The sequence below is a fragment of the Podarcis vaucheri genome, assembly GCF_965113315.1.
Source record: "Podarcis vaucheri genome assembly, chromosome: 3".
In the NCBI taxonomy this organism is placed as follows: domain Eukaryota; kingdom Metazoa; phylum Chordata; class Lepidosauria; order Squamata; family Lacertidae; genus Podarcis; species Podarcis vaucheri.
The window spans coordinates 33,978,452-33,997,663 of NC_138761.1; the positions used below are offsets into that span (position 1 = coordinate 33,978,452).

At 38.9% G+C, this 19,212-nt stretch overlaps 1 protein-coding gene across 4 annotated transcripts in view; it reads right to left on the reverse strand.

Moving 5' to 3' along the window:
• CDC42BPA (CDC42 binding protein kinase alpha) overlaps nt 1-19,212 on the reverse strand; it is a 157,404-nt gene that overhangs the window by 135,552 nt on the left and 2,640 nt on the right. The gene's annotated exons all lie outside the window — the stretch shown is intronic.

Consider the following 19,212-nt stretch of genomic DNA (forward strand, 5'->3'; position numbering starts at 1 on the left):
CGAAGAAAGTAATAAAGAGACTATCTGGACAGATCTGGATAGAACTGTTTGATAAAAGCAGAAACAGAAGTGATGTTTTGATCCTCGTTCAGAGCTTGATGTATGGGTACCCCCAATAAATTTAAAAAATTGGCTGTATAATTTGGAATTATTATTTGGAAATAATGTGATTGGATTGGCCTGCTAATAAAAATTATGTTTAAAAAAAAGTAAAGGAGAAGCAGAACTGTGTGTACTCCAAAACTCTGGTTGGCCCCCATTCAGCAGTTTCATTCTTGTGTTAAACAGCAGGGAGCGGATTAAACTGTGAGTAAACCCACACTGACAGCTCCACAGGGCTGAAGAGCACTCTCCAAGCATCACCTTCTGAAGATGACCATCTAAGTAGCACTGAAACCACTGCAAAGCACTGCCACCTACCCTAACTCAGGCAGCTGCTCCAGAAGGATACCATGGTTGATGGTATCAAAAGCTACTGAGAAGTCGAGGTTTTTGCCCTTTTGGGAAGCAGACAGAGAACAGGTGGATGTAAAAGAGAGTGTAAGTTCAACTTTGACTTTGCCAGTTGCCTGAACTACAGGAAGGTGCCATAAACTGCAAAGACTTCAGTATTCAAAGAACATTGGACCACAGACAATCCCTTATCCTTGTCCACAGGACATTCCTCTTTGTGTGTGGTTTGGGGGGGGGAGTATGATCAAGAACTGAACATTCCTGAATGCCACATACATTTTAAAAATATGTTGTAATATAGCAAAAGCAGAAAATTAGTAATTGCAAAAGCAGCCCAGGCCCATATTAAACTTGTTCTTGTAAAAGAGCTAGAAAACTTGTTATATGAAAATAATAAAATAACAAATAGCTTTACTACTTATTGAGAGTGTACTCTTTTCTCAGTTAAAGGAGAAAAAAAGATGAATCAGGGGAGGGGGTAGTATGTGTCCTTGCCAAAAGTATAAATAGCAGTAAGGAATGAAAGAGTCACTTTACCAAAGCCCATTACAAGAGAAAGACATTTCTCTGATCTTTCACAGCGTAGATGGGGTCTCAAATGCCAATCAGTCATTCCTAGCCTAAAGGAGAACAGGTGCTGTTCACATTCCACACAAGGCAGGTAGAAATGAAAAGGGACCTATAGAGCCTCTCATGCTTGCAGAAGCATCCAGCAGAGTATGGGTGCAAACAAATACTACAAGAGAATATAAAAAGGTCAGTGTACGTTTAAAAACAGCTTTTTATAACTCTTTAATTCAAACTAAATAAACCAAAAGACCCTCCTGATCAGGTATATTGTGGCAGGATCAAAATCTCCATTACATATTTAGAGCTGCTTCTAATTTCAAAATGGAATTTTCCCAGGATTCATGGTCAAAAATAGATGCAAAGTATCTACGTATAACAATCCTCTTTAACTAGCACAATGACCGGACCTAGGAAACCATCAGATTCTGATCCTACTCAATTAACAGACCTTGAATCCAAGATGGCTGCATATATTGCTATTCATACTTTTGTTTTTTAAGACATAACTTGGGAGTATCTCTCAGCCCTGAAATTTTATCATGAGTAGATGTAATAAAAGCAGTCCTTTTACAAACACATATCAGTCTATATAATCTAGACCAATGACAGCCAACAAACCAAAAATAAGTCCTCCAACCATTTTATCCCGCTTCTGGTGACTTGGCAGAAAATGTAACAAAAGAAACAGTAATATTGTGAAACAGAGATGCAAGGCTTTGGCCATTCTTTTGGATTTTGAATACAATATGGAGGCCCAAGTGAGTTTGGTGGTGCTACGGAGAAGCTTGGTTCAGCATGTTTTTAATTTTGCTCTGACAGATGAGTACCGTGTCATGGCCGGGAACTGGTGAAAGCAACACTGGTTTAAGCAGCATCTTATTCAAAGTTGCAGCTGTACAGTATTTCAGAATAGTTAAAATACCTTACTTTTGCCTCTTTTTCACCTCTTATTGCTTCTCAATTATAGTGTTTTCTTCAGATTGGTGAGGACTCTTGTAGGAAGAATAAGCCAGTTGTTTTCTATATTTGGAACTTTATAAGGTTCCAGGGCCCTTGGGTCTTTTGAGTTCCAGGGCAAGTGTCTGACTTGGTTTGAGGGCTGCCTTCCTCACCTAAGCCTGAGCCTATCAGGTATACTTTCAGAAGGCAGAGGTAATTAACTGTTTCTGCATACTGAAAAGATATGCTACCCACTTTTGGAATCACTGTCAGAAACTCAGAAAACAGCTGCAAATGTCAAGTGCAGGTCACAGTGACCTGCAGGAGACCATTTATCTTCTCTTTCTCGGGACAAGTCATTAGCGGCATGTCACTCCTTCTTCCTGTCTCACTGTCTTTGTACCCTAGCGTTAGTCCAAATCACAGTTATTTGCATTTGGACTTTTCCACCAGGTGCATTTAGGCCTCCACCTTCTGGTCTCTACTGCCAACCTTCGCTTCATATAAGATATCTTACCCATCACCTACCTCTATATTGCTATCTACAATAGGTACTGTTTAAATTTGTCATCATCATCATTAGAGCTGAACAATATTTCAACTCATTGTCTGAAACTGGTATGAAGTTCAGGTGGCGATACCGGTTTCAGACTTTTTGAGCTGACAGTACATCACGGCTCCATGGTTGCCGCCAGCACAGTGCAATTCACTCCTGCCTCCCTGCACTGTGCTGGCAGAGGCCATGGAGCCGTGATGTGTTGCCAGCTCAAATTGCCTGCTCACCCATCTACCTGCCTGCACATTAGTAAGCAGGGCGGGCTGCCTCCCCCCCCCCCCATCAGTTGCTCCTCTTGAATGAATTTACTGCCACATGCTATGGTGGTACCTTAACAACCTTTGATGCAATAAGATTAAGAATGCCCACTTGCCACCAGTATTGCATACTGAAAGGGAACCAAATACAGTGGTACCTCAGGTTAAGAACTTAATTCATTCTGGAGATCTGTTCTTAACCTGAAACTGTTCTTAACCTGAAGCACCACTTTAGCTAATGGGGCCTCCTGCTGCCGCTGCACGATTTCTGTTCTTATCGTGAAGCAAACTTCTTAACCCGAGGTAATATTTCTGGGTTAGTGGAGTCTGTAACCTGAAGCGTATGTAACCTGAAGCATATGTAACCCGAGGTACCACTGTATAACAAAGCAAGTATCTACAAAACAACTACAAGTTTAATCACTGTAACATGACTTGTCTTTCTGTAATATATATGTATTGTTTAAGGGTGCTGCTGCATCTAAAATCACTATTTTACCACAGCCCTGCCTACTCTGGACAGGAAACTTTGTCTACCCTGCAGAAGTACAAATGATCGTTTTGGAATATGGATCTGGTAAAGACAGATCAACCTGTTGTAATCCGAGGGTTTTTTATTTTCACAAGTTCAATGTTAATAAACTATTTTAAGGTTTCCTTAAGGCTTAAAGTGGCACACACTATTATTATCAAAACCATTTATACAGACAAATTAGCCACAAAAAGAATATATAAGCTTAAAAAATTAACACAATCCCATTATAAATAGAAAGCCATGTCCTTAGCAGTTACACATTTTTTCTGCTTGCAAGAAGTTTCTACCTAAATGCACATGAAATATGAAGTATGAATTGTTAATGTGAAACATGCAATTTACACAAACATTTTTAGGGACATTTCAACTACTCAAATGCATTTGGTATTTTACGTTGTATGGTAAATCCATTGGTGTGGTGACAGTAGAAGGGCACTTAAATCTGCTTTCCTAGATTAGTTTTTGTTGTAGCTAGGAAGGGGGGATTACCCTAATATTTTTCATTGACTAGCAAGGCAGAAAAAAATCAATAGATTTCTTCAGTATGTTTTGCCCCTGCATGTTTCATAAGCCTTTGTAACATATAATTTAGTTTACTATAAACACTGTAAACATCAGCAAAAGTACTATGTAAGTCATAATGTCCTAGGAGGACTATGTTATAGGCATGTTTCTGGGTCAACCCTACAACAAAAACTACACTCAGGGTAGGATTTTGTCCCAGCCTGATTGGTGAAAGTATGCTAAACACTGCTTTAAAGCTATTTTTAAGAAGACAGGAACAAGCTTTCAGAGTTCCATATACAATTTCATTCTATTCATAGGCTGTATTTTGCTTGAGCTTAGATAAATCTTTCTTCCTTTCATTAAGATTGCATCACTTTTGTTTTAATTTGTTATTTTACTGAACAGAGATATAAAAGGGCTAAGCCTTATAGACTGAAAAGCCATAGTAATGTTTTCTTTTTCAATGCAAACAATGAGTTTGTGAATCTGCATTGCTTTGGTAATATTCTGCACATACTACCATAGTATCTATTTTTGTTGAAGGCGGCTTTGTCAGTCAATAAATAGAAAGACAAGAATGAAGAATTTAAAAACACCTCACCATACGCTGGCCTCCTACACTGACTAAGGGATTATGAGGATAAAGCCAACTCACACCAGGAAAGAAGCAGCTTAACACAGTTGTATGCAAAACACATTTTTCCTGCCTTTTCATCAGCTCACATTTTAGATCTATCACTGTTAATAGCAACTCACAGGCATGGCAAAATAATAATAAAAGGAAGTCCTCTCTATTGAATCTTGCCAGCCCTACAAACTCACTAGTCTTGTGTATTTTCAAATAAATCCACAAATCTATTAGACCGCCTTAACCACACACCTATGTTGCTTACTTAGGAGTAAGCCTTCCACTGAGCTTTTCAAAAAAATGTCCCTTCATGATCTCCTGGAGGCTATGGCCTATGGCTATGGCCAGTCATTTGCTACTTACAAGCCCACCTAAAGAAAAATATAATATGAGAGATTAAGTTCATGAAAAAGGGAAGGCACAACAATGTTTAAAAATCAGAATGCAGATCCCAAATGGAACAGCACTGGCAGGCTGGATACAGTCTTAGGCATCTGTGTTTATCACTTGGGTACTGAAATGCCTGCTATAAAACGACTGCTAGGAAATAGATGTTTCCCCAAAAGCTTGTTGGAGGGCCCAGCACAAAATTATCAGTGAGGACAAATAAGGTTCCTTGAAAGGCCACTTCTCCAGCACGGATACCGTCTCCTAACATGGCATACAGATGGAAAGGAAAGATTGAAATGATTCTCGGTCACTCTCTTGGCATGCCTGAGGCAAGAGTAGGGTGACACCCACACATACTGAGAGTTCCCTCTAAAAGTGTTGTATAATCAAGGTGTTTATGGAAAACAATGACTCCCCTGAGCTGACTAATTCATGTGTAGAGAAAGTTGGAAACCATAGCTGTGAAGAATTTTCTCCTTCATACCTTTTAAAGAACTTAAACTGCTGAAATGCCTTTTGTCTTCAAAAACTAAGTTCATTCAAGGTCCTCAAAATTCCTGGGCATTCTTTTTAAAAAGGCTAACTCCACCCTTTTCCTTTCTTTTGAGAACAAAGCTTTTGCTGCAATTTATCTGATGTTGCAAAAACCCCGAATACCCTAGATTAAAATTTCCACATTCTTGTTTCAGGGAAGGGTTGTAGAAAGCTGTGATTACCCCACCCCCTCCCAAAAAAGTGGTAGTGATTTTCTGGCATTAAACAGAGGTGGGAAAGAAGCAGAGGTGGAAGAGTATTATTTTGGAGCAAACATTATCACAAAGGTAACAGCTTAGTCAAAGACTTGGGTGACATCCAATGATAGCTTCTCACCTACACAATGAAAAACTACTTGTGCAATGGGGCTTTCTGTTTCTCTTTTCCCCCAACTTTGGAGTCACATGGGGGGCTGTGGGAGTCAGGAAATAAGGAAGCCCTGCTGCACAAGAAGATGGGACGTGGGTGGGGCTGTGGTCTAAACCACAGAGCCTAGGGCTCACCGATCACAAGGTTGGCAGTTCGAATCCCCGCGACGAAGTGAGCTCCAATTGCTCGGTCCCTGCTCCTGCCAACCTAGCAGTTTGAAAGCACGTCAAAGTACAAGTAGATAAATAGGTGCTGCTCCGGCAGGAAGCTAAACGGCGTTTCCATGCGCTGCTCTGGTTTGCCAGAAGCGGCTTAGTCATGCTGGCCACATGACCCAGAAGCTGTACACCGGCTCCCTCGGCTAGTAAAGTGAGATGAGTGCCGCAACTCCAGAGTCGTCTGGACCTAACGGATGCACTGCTTCCTCTACAAGGCACAAGGCTACCACCTTGCTAAACAGGAACATAGGAAACTCTCTTATACAAAGACCACTGATTCATCTAGCTTGATTTTGTCTAAACTGACTGCCTCTCAAGCAGGGAGTCTATCCCAGCCCAACCTGGAGATGCCAGGGATTGAACATGGGAACTTCTGTAGGCAAAGCACATTGTCTACCACTGAGTTACAACACTTCCTATAGATCTAGACCCAGATCTAAGCAGGTCTGGGTCTAGTTAGTACAAGAATGGATGGATGGATGATTGCCTGGGAACCACATGTATGCTGGCTTAGGTTCCATTACAGCAGAAATGAAGGATGTTAACGTAAGAAAAATTAATGAAATAAATGCTACAACATTCTTTGATTTCAGCTATTTTTCAACACCAGATGTGGAAGTAAGTCTCAAACATAGTTGAATATATGTTTAAGAGAACACAAAGATACCTTGTTATTGCGTTTGAAAATGAAACATGTTCCATTGCCTGCATGGATTCTCATTAACAACAATGTGGGGAAGAAAGTGAGATAGACTCCAGTAGGAAAAAGTGGCCTTACATAATCACACAGACTTGCAACATTAGGACCAGGGACAATTAGCTTTGCCTTTTTCAACTAACCAATATTCAACCACCTCAAGCATTTGCTTGCTTGTGTTTGTCATCTGTTTTTTATTAACGCAATCACAATGCTAGGTAATGACAATTTTTAAAAAATGGAAAGCAAATTCAGTTTAGTCTCTGACCACCTTCAGCTCCTACCACCTCCATGTAGGAGACAGCCAAAGAAGTATGGCAGCCATTGTGGTGCAGGCTAGAGTGTTGAGCTAGCTAGCACCAGGGAGACTGGAGCTCAAACACCTGCTCAATCACAGAGCTCACTGGGTGATCTTATTTTTATTTATTTATTTATTTATTTTAAAACCACACCTTCGTATAAAATATCACAAGACCGTATATAACCTAAAAACATAATACTACAATATGTACAATAAGAACGTCAAACACATCAGTAAAAACTGGTTGACAAAAAAAAATCTCAGTATATTTTACTTAAAATATTGGACCTGTCTCTAACCTAACCTACCTCATAAGGTGGCTGTGAGTATAAAAGGAGAGAGTAAAGAACCATGCATGCTACTTTAAACTCCTTAGAAGAAAAGCAATAAAATAAATTATGGAAGCCCAAGTAGTGGAAAATTCATGCTCTGACAGATTTCATTAAAAAAAAATATTGATGAATTTTAAAACATTTTGTCATTTAAAAAGACAAAAAACAAACAACATTGAACATACTGATACAAAAGGGAAGAAAGGGAAGACTAAAATGGCTAAGAAGGGAAGAAAATGGAAAATAATATCCTACATTAATTCATGTGATGCATCTTTTATAATAACAATCCAAGGCATCGAGAAATCATTTTATTTCTAATGGTTGTTAACTACTGCTGGAGAGGTCAGAAAGCTTTCACTATTGCTCTTAATGCTTATTTTGGTGCTTCCTAATGGACTTCAGAATACTACTTACAGTGAAATCATATGTATATTTACTCTGAAATATTTCTCGTTGTTTTCAATCTTTTTACTCTTAGGAAAGTGTAGGCCAGATTGCAGAATAAATTTAGGACATTTCTGTGTTTTGATATGAAACCTTTGTGTTTTTATGGAAGGAGGTTGGTTTTGGGGAGGGGGTACCGGTAGTTAAAGTGCATGGCCTGAGCAGTCTCTCAGCCACAGGATTTCCTGAGGTTTTGTTCTTTACCATACAGTCACATAATAGACTGTATGCAACTTCCTACTGCAAACCAAAAGGAGTTGACTAAGCTCAGAAATATTACATGACAAAAGGTTTGTACATCCTGATGACAGCATGAACAGTTCACACCTGGTACAAGCTCAATGGCACTTTTTAAAAGATTCAGTTTAACTCTCTTTTATAATGTCAATCCATCAGTAAACAGCAACTGCCTTCCAAATATTGCTATTCAACAAACATTTATAGCATTGGAAAGGACTTTAATTTGTTTTGCGGTCTTAGCCATGTTACCACTGTATAGTGTAATTTTAAGGAGATACTTGACATTGCTGATGTGTTTTAGAGATTTTGAGCTTTCAGGATAAGGTAACCTATTAACTTGCAAGCACTACAAAGTGTATTAGGCAACAAACTATAATAAATATTCAGAGGCAAAAATGTAGGGCATGATCCACTCGGGTGACTCTTTTTGCTCTTTCTCCTATTCTGCATACATTGCAGCATTCTTTTCCTACGAACCCAGCCATCCCTTGCCTTTTCCAGGCACCAACCCATAAGTTGTTGTTTTTTACTCTAGAGCAGAAATAACTTTCAAGCCAGGGTCTGGGGACCAGAGGGATGACTGGATGTATCTATGGCAAGCACAAAGAAGTCTTGTTTAAGAGGAACAGGAAGCACAATGGAAACTAAGTAAAAAACGGTAACAAGAAATAACAGGTCTACATAGCTTTAATCACTCAGGCAGGTAGCGGCCCAAATCTAAACCATTAAATGACATTACATATACAAAATAAATTAAACAGTACTGACTTGCATATTGGTGCAATAACATCAAAATTAGTTATTTGTTACTTGGTGAAGTTCTTGTTACAGTCTGATGAAAATTACATTTCTCACTAGTACATGCATTCAGTTTTACCAATAGAAGTTGGTTAAATAAAGCCATTATATTATTAAAGTGTCTCTCCACTTCTCTGTGATGAAAACAGCAACAACTCTGCAACCTTAATTAAGATCAAACGAAGTAATTAAAATACTGCTGAGGCCCAGATCCCCAACTCTCAGGTGTTTAATTACTGAACCCCTCTTCCATTTATCTAACTTAAAATTCAACGTAAACAAAATTAAAATTTGTTTTCTGAGAGACAAGTATGTATTACACCACAATAGTAAAAGAGAATGCAGTTGAGATGCTCAAACCTTCTTATTAAGAGGGAAATTGCTATGTACCTGGACTGGTGAAGGTATGTTACCTATGGAGGAAATATGTGCTTTTTAATAATAAAGCCTGGGGGACATTCCTTATAAATATCCAAAAGCTGCTCTGCACTTTCATGTGTCTCAAGTCAAGGGCTAACCCAGTTTTTCAGTGCTCTAGGAAAATTAAAATACACACAACACACACATTCACGGCATCATGCCATGCCATTATGCTGAGAAGCACAACAGCCCTCTGGGCAATAAAGAGTATACTGGGATATTTTCATTTTTAATTTCAGTAACTATGCTATTACACCATTGCAGTCCACATTAGTTAATCTGAACTAAATGCTAGCTCTGGATTCCTGAGTACAATCATTAACATAAATTAGAATCACTACGACCTTTCACTGAAAAAAGGAGAGGGATCCAGAAGAGCTGACAGCAACTCCCTCCGCAAAATATTTACATAGCTGAGGCAAGCACTCCTAGAATTCACCTTCCAACACCTTGCATGCAGTGCAACTCTTTGCAATATCTGCACTCTAGGACTGGCCAGTCATTCTGTTTGAATCTACACCTGCCTTGTCCAACAAAGTGACACTGGGAGATGCTGTTATGTGAGACAGGTAATGTGATGGTGTAAAGGGGGAAATTCAATTTGGAAGACTGGAGAACAGAAAGAAAAAAGTAGAAAAAGAGGGCAGAATTATCTTCCAAAGAAAAATAAGCGAGAAGGCAGAAAAACAAAAAAGAAGGGAAGGGTATAGGTGTGAAAGAGAGAGGGGATTATGGGGACATTCAAAATACATGGTATGGTAGGAACAGTTCATGTAACCTGACTGAACTGTACATATTACTGGAAGTCACTTAAAAGTGAATTAATTAATGATGATTTATTGTCATCTTATGCTAACATAAAAGTTGCCCTGCAGGATGCACTGAAGGACCATCTAATCCATCATTCAGCCTCTGACAGATGGTTCTGGGAGACTCACAAGCTGCACATGATGGTGATCCCCAATTATTTTTCAGCAGATTAATCTTGCAGCAAACCTATGCATATACACAGTGTTCCTGATACAGAAATAAAAGTAGCCACAGAATTGTAATCTTAGATGTTAATCTGAACTATTCTTTCACTAGTCAAATGTATTTTCCAAACTGGAGGGGAGTGAAAATGAAACACATTTCCTATGATGATCTAAAGTGTTTAGACAGATAATGAAATTCTCCAGAAACTCCTATTTGAAAAAGCATTTTCTATAAACTCTTCCTAAGCACATAAAAATCACAAAAAGAAAACAAAAGTATATCTGTGTTAGCTTCTACAAGAATATTAATATCATTTCAATTAGGACCAAACAGAACAGCATGCTTAGTCAAATGCATTGCAGGAGATAGAGGAAAAAGCACAGCTATTCAAAGTCTGTTAAGAATTTAGCAGAGCCAAATGCAAGCCAAACTGGGTAAAAATACTTGGATTTCTGAACAACTGCCCTGTGGCATTTTCTGTCTGAAATGTTAAAATCCAGATTTCTGGGTGTGTTAAGAACTATTTTAGGCAATTGCCCAGCAGCTACAGAGTCCATTCATGAAACAGGCACTGTTATATATAAATATGGAAGCAGTATACACCACTCTTACAGTCTAAGATGAAATAGCCCTTCAGTTGAAGTAAAAACCCATTAATTACTGTCAACTGTATATACATAATCAAACAGATGATCAAAAGTATCCAACAGCTTCATCCATTTCTCATTATAGTTAAAAGTTACAAATAAATATGAGTGGGAAGCTACAGCATGAGAACACTCCAGAAACATGTACTTAACGGTCCATCTCTCCCCATATGAACTGACCCGGACCCTGCAATCATAATCTGAAGCCCTTCTTTGTTTGCTCCATCCGTGAGAGTTCTGGGGGATGGCAAAAGACAAGAGCGGGACTTTCCTGCAGTGGCTCCTCATTTGTGGAATGCTCTCCCCATGGAGGCTTGCCTGATGCCTTCATTACATATCTTTAGGCACAAGGCAAAGTGCCTTCTTCTCCCAGGCCTTTGGCTAATTGAACAATTGGTGGCTTTTTAATTTGGTGGGGGGTAATTGTTTTTTGTTTGTTACTATGTTATGTTTTTGTGTTTTTATATTGCAAACTGCCTGGTGATCCTTGTATGAAGAGCAGTACAGAAATTTAATAAATATTATTATTAATAATAATCCAAGTCATGCCACTAGAAGCCACTTTTTTCTTCAAAGAAGAAATGCCTTTGGTTATAACAATTATAATGAATGAATCACCATTCATTCATTCAGGTTATGCATCATTTCCATTGTCAAAGAACAAACTCTAAGAAATACCTTAATTTGGAATGAAACACTTCAAAACTTTCAAAAATCATTTACTTTTAGATATCCTAAATATGAAAATATAAGAAAAGAGGGAGGGAAAGATGCTAGTGTTTTAAAGCCGTAACATTAATTTTTGTTGGTGTACCAGGAAATGAGGCTCAGTAAACATGCATGCCAAAAGAGGTTATGTGAACCAGCAATCGCATGGCTTCTCAAGTGGCATGAGATTTTATCAGCAATACACCTGAAAGAGTCAATAATGGGTGTTTCTGAGCAAACGCTCCCAGATTCAGCATTGTGCTTAGTCATATATCCTACACTGGAAAAAAATATTCATTAATATGAACCTTACAATAGGCGCTCACAGATTTCCTGTTAAGCTTATTCTATTCAGCAGCATTTGTAGAACTGTTAAAAGCTAGGCTCCCAGATAAAGTAACGTATCTCTTCCTTCACAGAATGTCCTTTTCAATCTTAATTATTTTTTCTTCCTTCCCCTCTCCCTTCTTTCTCCACTGGTATAGGCAGAATAGTCCAATGGTGAAGAGAATGTTACATATTACATGTTACATATTAGCTCAAGGAAGTCCAACAGTCACAAATTTTACAGAATCATGGGATGAAAATGTTTATTCTGTACAGTATCAGCCTTGCTTTTTTGCAGAAAAGAAGAAAAATATTTTAAAAATTGGAGAGTGGGAAGGGCATAACTAGCTGTCATCTTAAAAATATTTGGTATACAGTATATCACAGATCCGCCAAAGTAGGTAAGTGACTTCATTTGATAACGAATCAACCAAGTGATAAAGCAACTGCAAGACTATGCAACAGTGTATGTAAGTTATATCCAAAAGATCAGGAAAGGTAGGCAGTGGTGTAACTTTTGCCCTCAAACTGCCTACTTACGGCACTGAAGGATTCTATGTAGATTCTAGATGTTTCTTCTACCTTATAACAGCACCAATACATTTTAGTTTAGCAGGGCAAAACACATCTCTCCACCTCCACCCCAAGTCCTAACTTCAATGGTTGTCAGGGAAAGTAACAATATTCGAAAAGTACATTGTTTTGTTATGAGTTTAATTAATAAACTTAAAAATGAACTCATGGCTCTTGCAGGCAAAATACTGGATTAATTCTTAAAGCTTCAAATATGCTTAAGCCCTATTTAGTTCATTAATCATGTCATGAGGCTTGCAACATAGCTTCTAAAATCGTTCAGATCTCTCTATTTTTATGTTTTTTTAACCAAAAGCATACCAAGTATATCAGGATGGAATAGGAGGAATTCCTAAAATACTTGTATATGCAGCATTAAATAGTTCTCTCCTGTTCCCATTTATTAACTTAGCTGCAATCCTCTGAAATTAAAACAACCAAACTTCAGCCATCAGGCCAAACTATACATATGTTAAACACATTTCTTTTTAAAGTGTCTTCAAAACTGGCCACTTTTAGTTTGAAAGTTTTAAAAAAAACACAACTGCACAAGGATCCTGCACTTGTTTCAAATCTCCTTGCCAGCCATTATTTACATCCAAATATGGTATAGTATGGGACGCGGGTGGCGCTGTGGGTTAAAGCCTCAGCGCCTAGGGCTTGCCGATCGAAAGGTCGGCAGTTCGAATCCCCGCGGCGGGGTGCGCTCCCGTCGTTCGGTCCCAGCGCCTGCCAACCTAGCAGTTCGAAAGCACCCCCGGGTGCAAGTAGATAAATAGGTACCGCTTACCAGCGGGAAGGTAAACGGCGTTCCGTGTGCTGTGCTGGCTCGCCAGATGCAGCTTTGTCACGCTGGCCACGTGACCCGGAAATGTCTCCGGACAGCGCTGGCCCCCGGCCAATAGATGTGAGATGGGCGCACAAACCCCAGAGTCTGTCAAGACTGGCCCGTTCGGGCAGGGGTACCTTTACCTTTACCTTTTATGGTATAGTATTGGTAAATAGCACCTCTGGGGGCAAAAGTAGCCAGGGGAGCTTTTGGTCAGGAGCACAGACTGGATCAGGGCCCATGCAGCTGCTTTTCCTTCAAAACAAGAGTGCCCAGATTAAGCACACATTTAATGCCATAGGTAGTGCAGCTCCTGTCAAAGTGTCTCCTAAGAAGGGCATGTTGAACCCACCACCCTCGATCTTGAAGACTGCAAGTCCAAGGCTTGCAAAGCCAGCAAGCAGATGTAAGCCCTGGGAGCTTGACAGCATCAGCTCCTAGGCTTAAGTTTAAGGTAAGGAATCCTGTGGGTGACCTGAGCACCCTGCGTGCCCCAATTTGAGAGCAGTGCCCAACAAGAAGAGGCATAACTACTTTTTCACCTGTCTGGGAATACTTTCTCTCAACTTTCCTCATCCTGGATACAATCTCTTGTCAAGGGATGAGACCCCCGGGAGGTGAAATTCCCACCACCAGAGATGCAGGCGGCTCTGCCCTAAACTCAGGGTTGCTATAGGATAGTGGCTTTCCACCTGGCTGTTCCCATCCCAATAGCTCCTCCAAAAGCTTCCTTTCCTCCCTGGGACTTTTGGCTTGGCCCTCTACACCTGTAAGCTAGAGATTGCCAGACTCCCCAACCTGTTGCTCCCATCTAACCTGTTTGTGTAGGCCACTCTTCCTGACCCCTTTCCTCTTTGTCTTCTCCAGTCCTGCTCTTCATGCTCCCTTTCTGCTGCCTTCCTGGTTTCTTCAGGCCATTTAATGGTTTCCAGTGCCATGAGGCCACATCCCTATAGTGACCCTTGACAGCAGCCACTCTTTACAAATCTAGAGATCACCTCAAATAGCTCAAATCATGGTTGGCTTGCAGTGAAGACAACATTTAGGTTGAATTTCTAAGCTCTTTTCAATTAAGAACTATGTATGTGAGAGTACAGTCTCAAGTACAGTGGTACCTCGGGTTACATATGCTTCAGGTTACATACGCTTCAGGTTACAGACACCGCTAACCCAGAAATAGTACCTTGGGTTAAGAACTTTGCTTCAGGATGAGAACAGAAATCGTGCTCTGGCGGTACAGCAGGAGGCCCCATTAGCTAAAGTGGTGCTTCAGGTTAAGAACAGTTTCAGGTTAAGAATGGACCTCCGGAACGAATTAAGTACTTAACCCGAGGTACCACTGTATATGCCTGCAGTTTCAGTGGAACAGCAGGTGTGTCTTCTGGAGACCAAAACAGAATTCCTACGTTAACAAATGGTCCTACATTTATCATAGGCTCTCCAAAGCAGTCAACATAAAACTAGTCAGTACTTAGCACACCATACAGAAGCAGATCCAAAACAGGAGATGTTGTAGACAAGGCCAAATAATACTGGGGGGGGGGGGGGAGAGACGGACACACATGTCAGGAAGTTAGTGCTGTAGCATTCCTAATTGTAGGTTTGCTCTGCGTGTTGTTCTCACTTAAAATTGTAACTTCAGCCTGAAAGTCTGAGCCCACAAATGGGATACACCCATGCTCTCCTCCCATCAATTACATTTCATGTTTAAATATTTAATGTCAAATATACAAAAGAAACAACAAAGCTGTATTAATTCAGTGACCAAAAGACAGTTTTATATATTGAAATGTGCGCATTAGACTACTATAAATGAACTCAGCCTCAGAGACAGGATTATAGTCAAGCACATGTATATTGCTTATCTCATCCTCCAGTTCCAACTCTGAAAAATATATATATGTAAATTTCTGCTATATATGCTGTGTATAATCCCTTTGCTTTCAATGAGAATTTTCTATTTAACTTTAATGTACTTTGAAGGTCTTCACTTTGCTGTGCTTAAGTCAAAACATCAAAATGTAATTGCCAAATTATAGTAGTCAAACACTAGTAGCATATAATACAACCTCTGATAAATACAAGACTAGCATTAAATGTCAAATCTCTCTTTTAAAAAGATGAGTTACTTGCTCTATTTTTTTAACATTTCCAGATTAGCTATCAACTGCATGGAATTGGAAGTTCAAGTACTTTTAATAGTAAGGTGGTCTCAAAAACATTAATTTCTGCATTTATTATGCAAAGCCTGGGAAAGAAGTAACATTCACCACCCCCTGCCACATGCATGTGAAGAAAACACTTCCACATATACATACTGGGGAAAGGACATCCCCCCCCCCCATAGCCCTTTGTGCTGCTCCAGGAACATCTTGGGTAGAAGCCTTTTGGAGGGGGGGGATACATGTGACTACTGTATGAAAGGGGGTCCTTAAAAGTCTCCATGTGCAAGTAGAAATACTCAGGCTGATCAAGACTGCAGCCATAATATTTCCCACTAATAGGAAAAGGAAAAATTCAAAATATAGATTCCCCCATATCATGGAATATTCCACCTTTGGTGGAATAGAACCACCAGCACTTTTCTAACACTGGAAGTATATCAATGACCAGATCAGTAATTCTGACTTATAAAATAACATAACTATAATACAGTAGAGTCAAAATATGAAGTTCTGTTTTTTCTCATTGGTATAAGACTGTAAATCATTAATTATTGTAGTGGTTGTCTATGCACATATTTCCAACAGGAGTAGCTGAGTTTTAACAGTGATTTCCATACAAGTCACAGCTTGTCACCTGACTTATTCTTGCCACATTATTAGGTGCTTCTGATATATATTTATCTCATTTATTAATTTAAGATAAAGAGCCAGAAGAATCCATGGCACGCTGAACATGTCAGCTCTGAAAACCCCTGCAGGCCGTGAGGACATTGGTACTTCAGCTTTGGTTTGATGCTATAAAACTGAGTTATTGCCATCTTAACGCATAAGGGTGTACAAGTGAAAGAGTCTATGTTGTGCAACAATGGGCATACATTAAAAGTGGTGTCATAATGATGAGCTATTACAGACTAAGGTGTGAACCAAGATCCTTCAGATCTCACATATTCTATGAACTCAGAAGGTGGCCTCAGGCAAGCCACTCCCTTTCAACCTCAGTTCCCATTGGCAATATAGAGATAATACTACCAACTCATGTTATGTGGTTATCATAAGCATAGCTAAGATAAAGTACATTAAGCATTTTGAACATGCTACACCACTATATAAACACCATTATAATCATTTAAATAATAGCTTAAATTACTCCCTATGATTTGCATGTGACTTACTAAGAAATTAAAATAGTATTAGGACTGCAGCCTTAAACGTTTCCTACTTGTAGCTTTCATTCCAACCCTAGAAATAATGCTGATATCTTCCTTGAAGGAAAAAAATGCTATAAAATTAACCAATACCACACTTTAGCATTTATTTCACTGCTGTATTACTTCTTCTAATCCTCTGCATCCTTGTCCTAAGTTACCTCTTCCAGGGTCACCAGCGACAACGGATGCTGTTATACAAAAGGAGGACAACATGCTTTGCATTCTCAAATCTTTCCAGCTGGCAGGCTCCAGTTGCTACAAGGAAAGGATCTCCTTATTCTGTCACTTAAGTGTAACTAGCGTTCAGTGGAGACTAAAATTGCTCATGTATACATGGAGTACACTGAAATAAACAATGTGGCTCAAGGCCAACATTGTTATGTATTTTCAGGATTTATAAAGATTGGTCCTCAAGGATTACAAAATAGTAAGTTATATATGAAAGGTGTTCTGTAAGGATATTTTTACATCGAGTATTTTTAAATACTTTTTTAAAAAAATAAAGATGACATTGTGTGTTTCCATAAACAAAAGCATAGAAGAAGATTTAAAGATCTACTTATGTTAATCTAAAAACGGCCTGTCCCTGCCATCTTTTTCCACTACTCCCACCACGATTAATATGTAAAAATCACAAGCTCTACAATCTTTAGTTACCAAATTATGCTTATTACAACCCTAACATGAAGTCTTTAAAACAGTAAACTGTACAAGAAATTTACAGCCAGATACAGTAAGGAATAAGTATGATAGTCTTGGCTTTAACTAAACACAAACATGCAACTATAAACCATTCTATAAACGTTTTACCATTCTTCTGCCACACATTTTCATTCTGACATGCATTTTTTTAAAAAAAGGCAAGTCATAAAGAATTTTAGAAGATCACTCAGAACTAAACTGATTTGGTAGCCATCATGAGCCCTAAAAGCTGGAAAAACAATAACCACACAACAGTGTAAATAAAATGTGCAACTTATTAACAAAATGTGTTATCCTTTGCTATACTACCCTTTGCATATATGGTACATCTTTAAGCACGTTACAAATACATGATAGTATTTCCAGGAAAACATTCTTCCCACCTTCAGTTTTGGAAACTATTACAAAGCAGCTACAACAGAAGAAGGCAGGGCCACTCCATTACCTCTGAGAGACCAGTTCCATTAGGCTCCTCCCTCCCTCAACTGTCTATTAGCAGCAGCCATTCCATCAGGCTGCAGCAGAAAGATGGGAAGAAATGTTAATCCAGCTCTGCTGGAAGATCCGTTCCAGCAGGCTCTTTCTGACCCATTTCCATTTACCGTAAGCTGGACATCCTAATAACTTTGCAGCCAAGTTTGCTCCCCTCCCTCCCCACCCTCATTTCCGTTTGTATTATGTCTTTTAGATTGTGAGTCTGTGGGCAGGGATGCCTTGTAATCTTATGCAAGCCAAAGGGAGCCACTGTCCCTTCAAAATAGCAAAAATGCTTTAAATACATAAAATAATCACCCTCCTGATCAAACACAGTAAGATTGAACAAAATCCAAATCAAACCCATGTGAATGACTTCAAAATGATGTTTCCTACTGAACTGCTACAAATATGAGTGATCTGCTGCAGCCTTCACAAATACTATTCACACCCATCAATGTAACTGTAAATTTAGGTGAAAGCAATGAAAATTCAGATGCTCAGCATGTTTCCGCAAATATTTTTTGTCCCAAATCACTGTCCCTGAGAAATTAATATAAAAAAGCGGAAGACAAGTCATGAGAGCAAAAGCTGTAGCCCTTATTCCCTACATTACATTTCCTGCTTCCCATAATCCCTACAGGAACTGCACTATCCTACAATTTACCTTCAAATACTCTTTGTTAATATATGTACTTGCTTGCCTGCTTGCTCTCTCTCTCTCTGTAAATTATATAACCATACACTTCAAACAGAGTATCTGAAATGAAATGAATATTTTCCTTCTGTAGTTGAAAAGTTTTATGTGAGAATAAAGTAAATTTAAAGACTACAGAGGAACATGTACAGAAGTATTAAAATCTTCATGATAGTATTTTACCTTTTGACAGTGTACAGTATAAGTTCCTAATGAGAGTACTAATTTAAAAATCTGAAGTTACTTCGAGAATCATGAAACAACATTCATTTGTCAAAGAGCTCTCACTGAGATACTGAAAGATGTACATTCAATGTGATGGAGCCTTACTGTCATATTCACACCGCTAAGTTTATCCTGCTCCACGCAGATATTAATCTATTGATTTACCGGTAAACCTGTTTGGTTCAACTTTTAAAAAATTATTTTACATAAGAGAAACTGCCAAACTTCATTTATACAACCAGGTTAACAATTTCAATCTAGTTTTCTTTTTAAAGGCATCTAGTCAGGGATATGACCTAATATCAAGCTGCAACTGTTCTAAACTGTGCCAGAAACAATACAGAAATGTCTAGTATTCTAATTATTTCAATGATGCTTACTCCCAAGTAAGTGGGTATAAAACTGCAGTGTTAAGTAACACTTAGGCTACAATCCTTTACTCACAGAGATCAATGAGACTTACCATACAATAAACTGTTCAAGTTTGGACT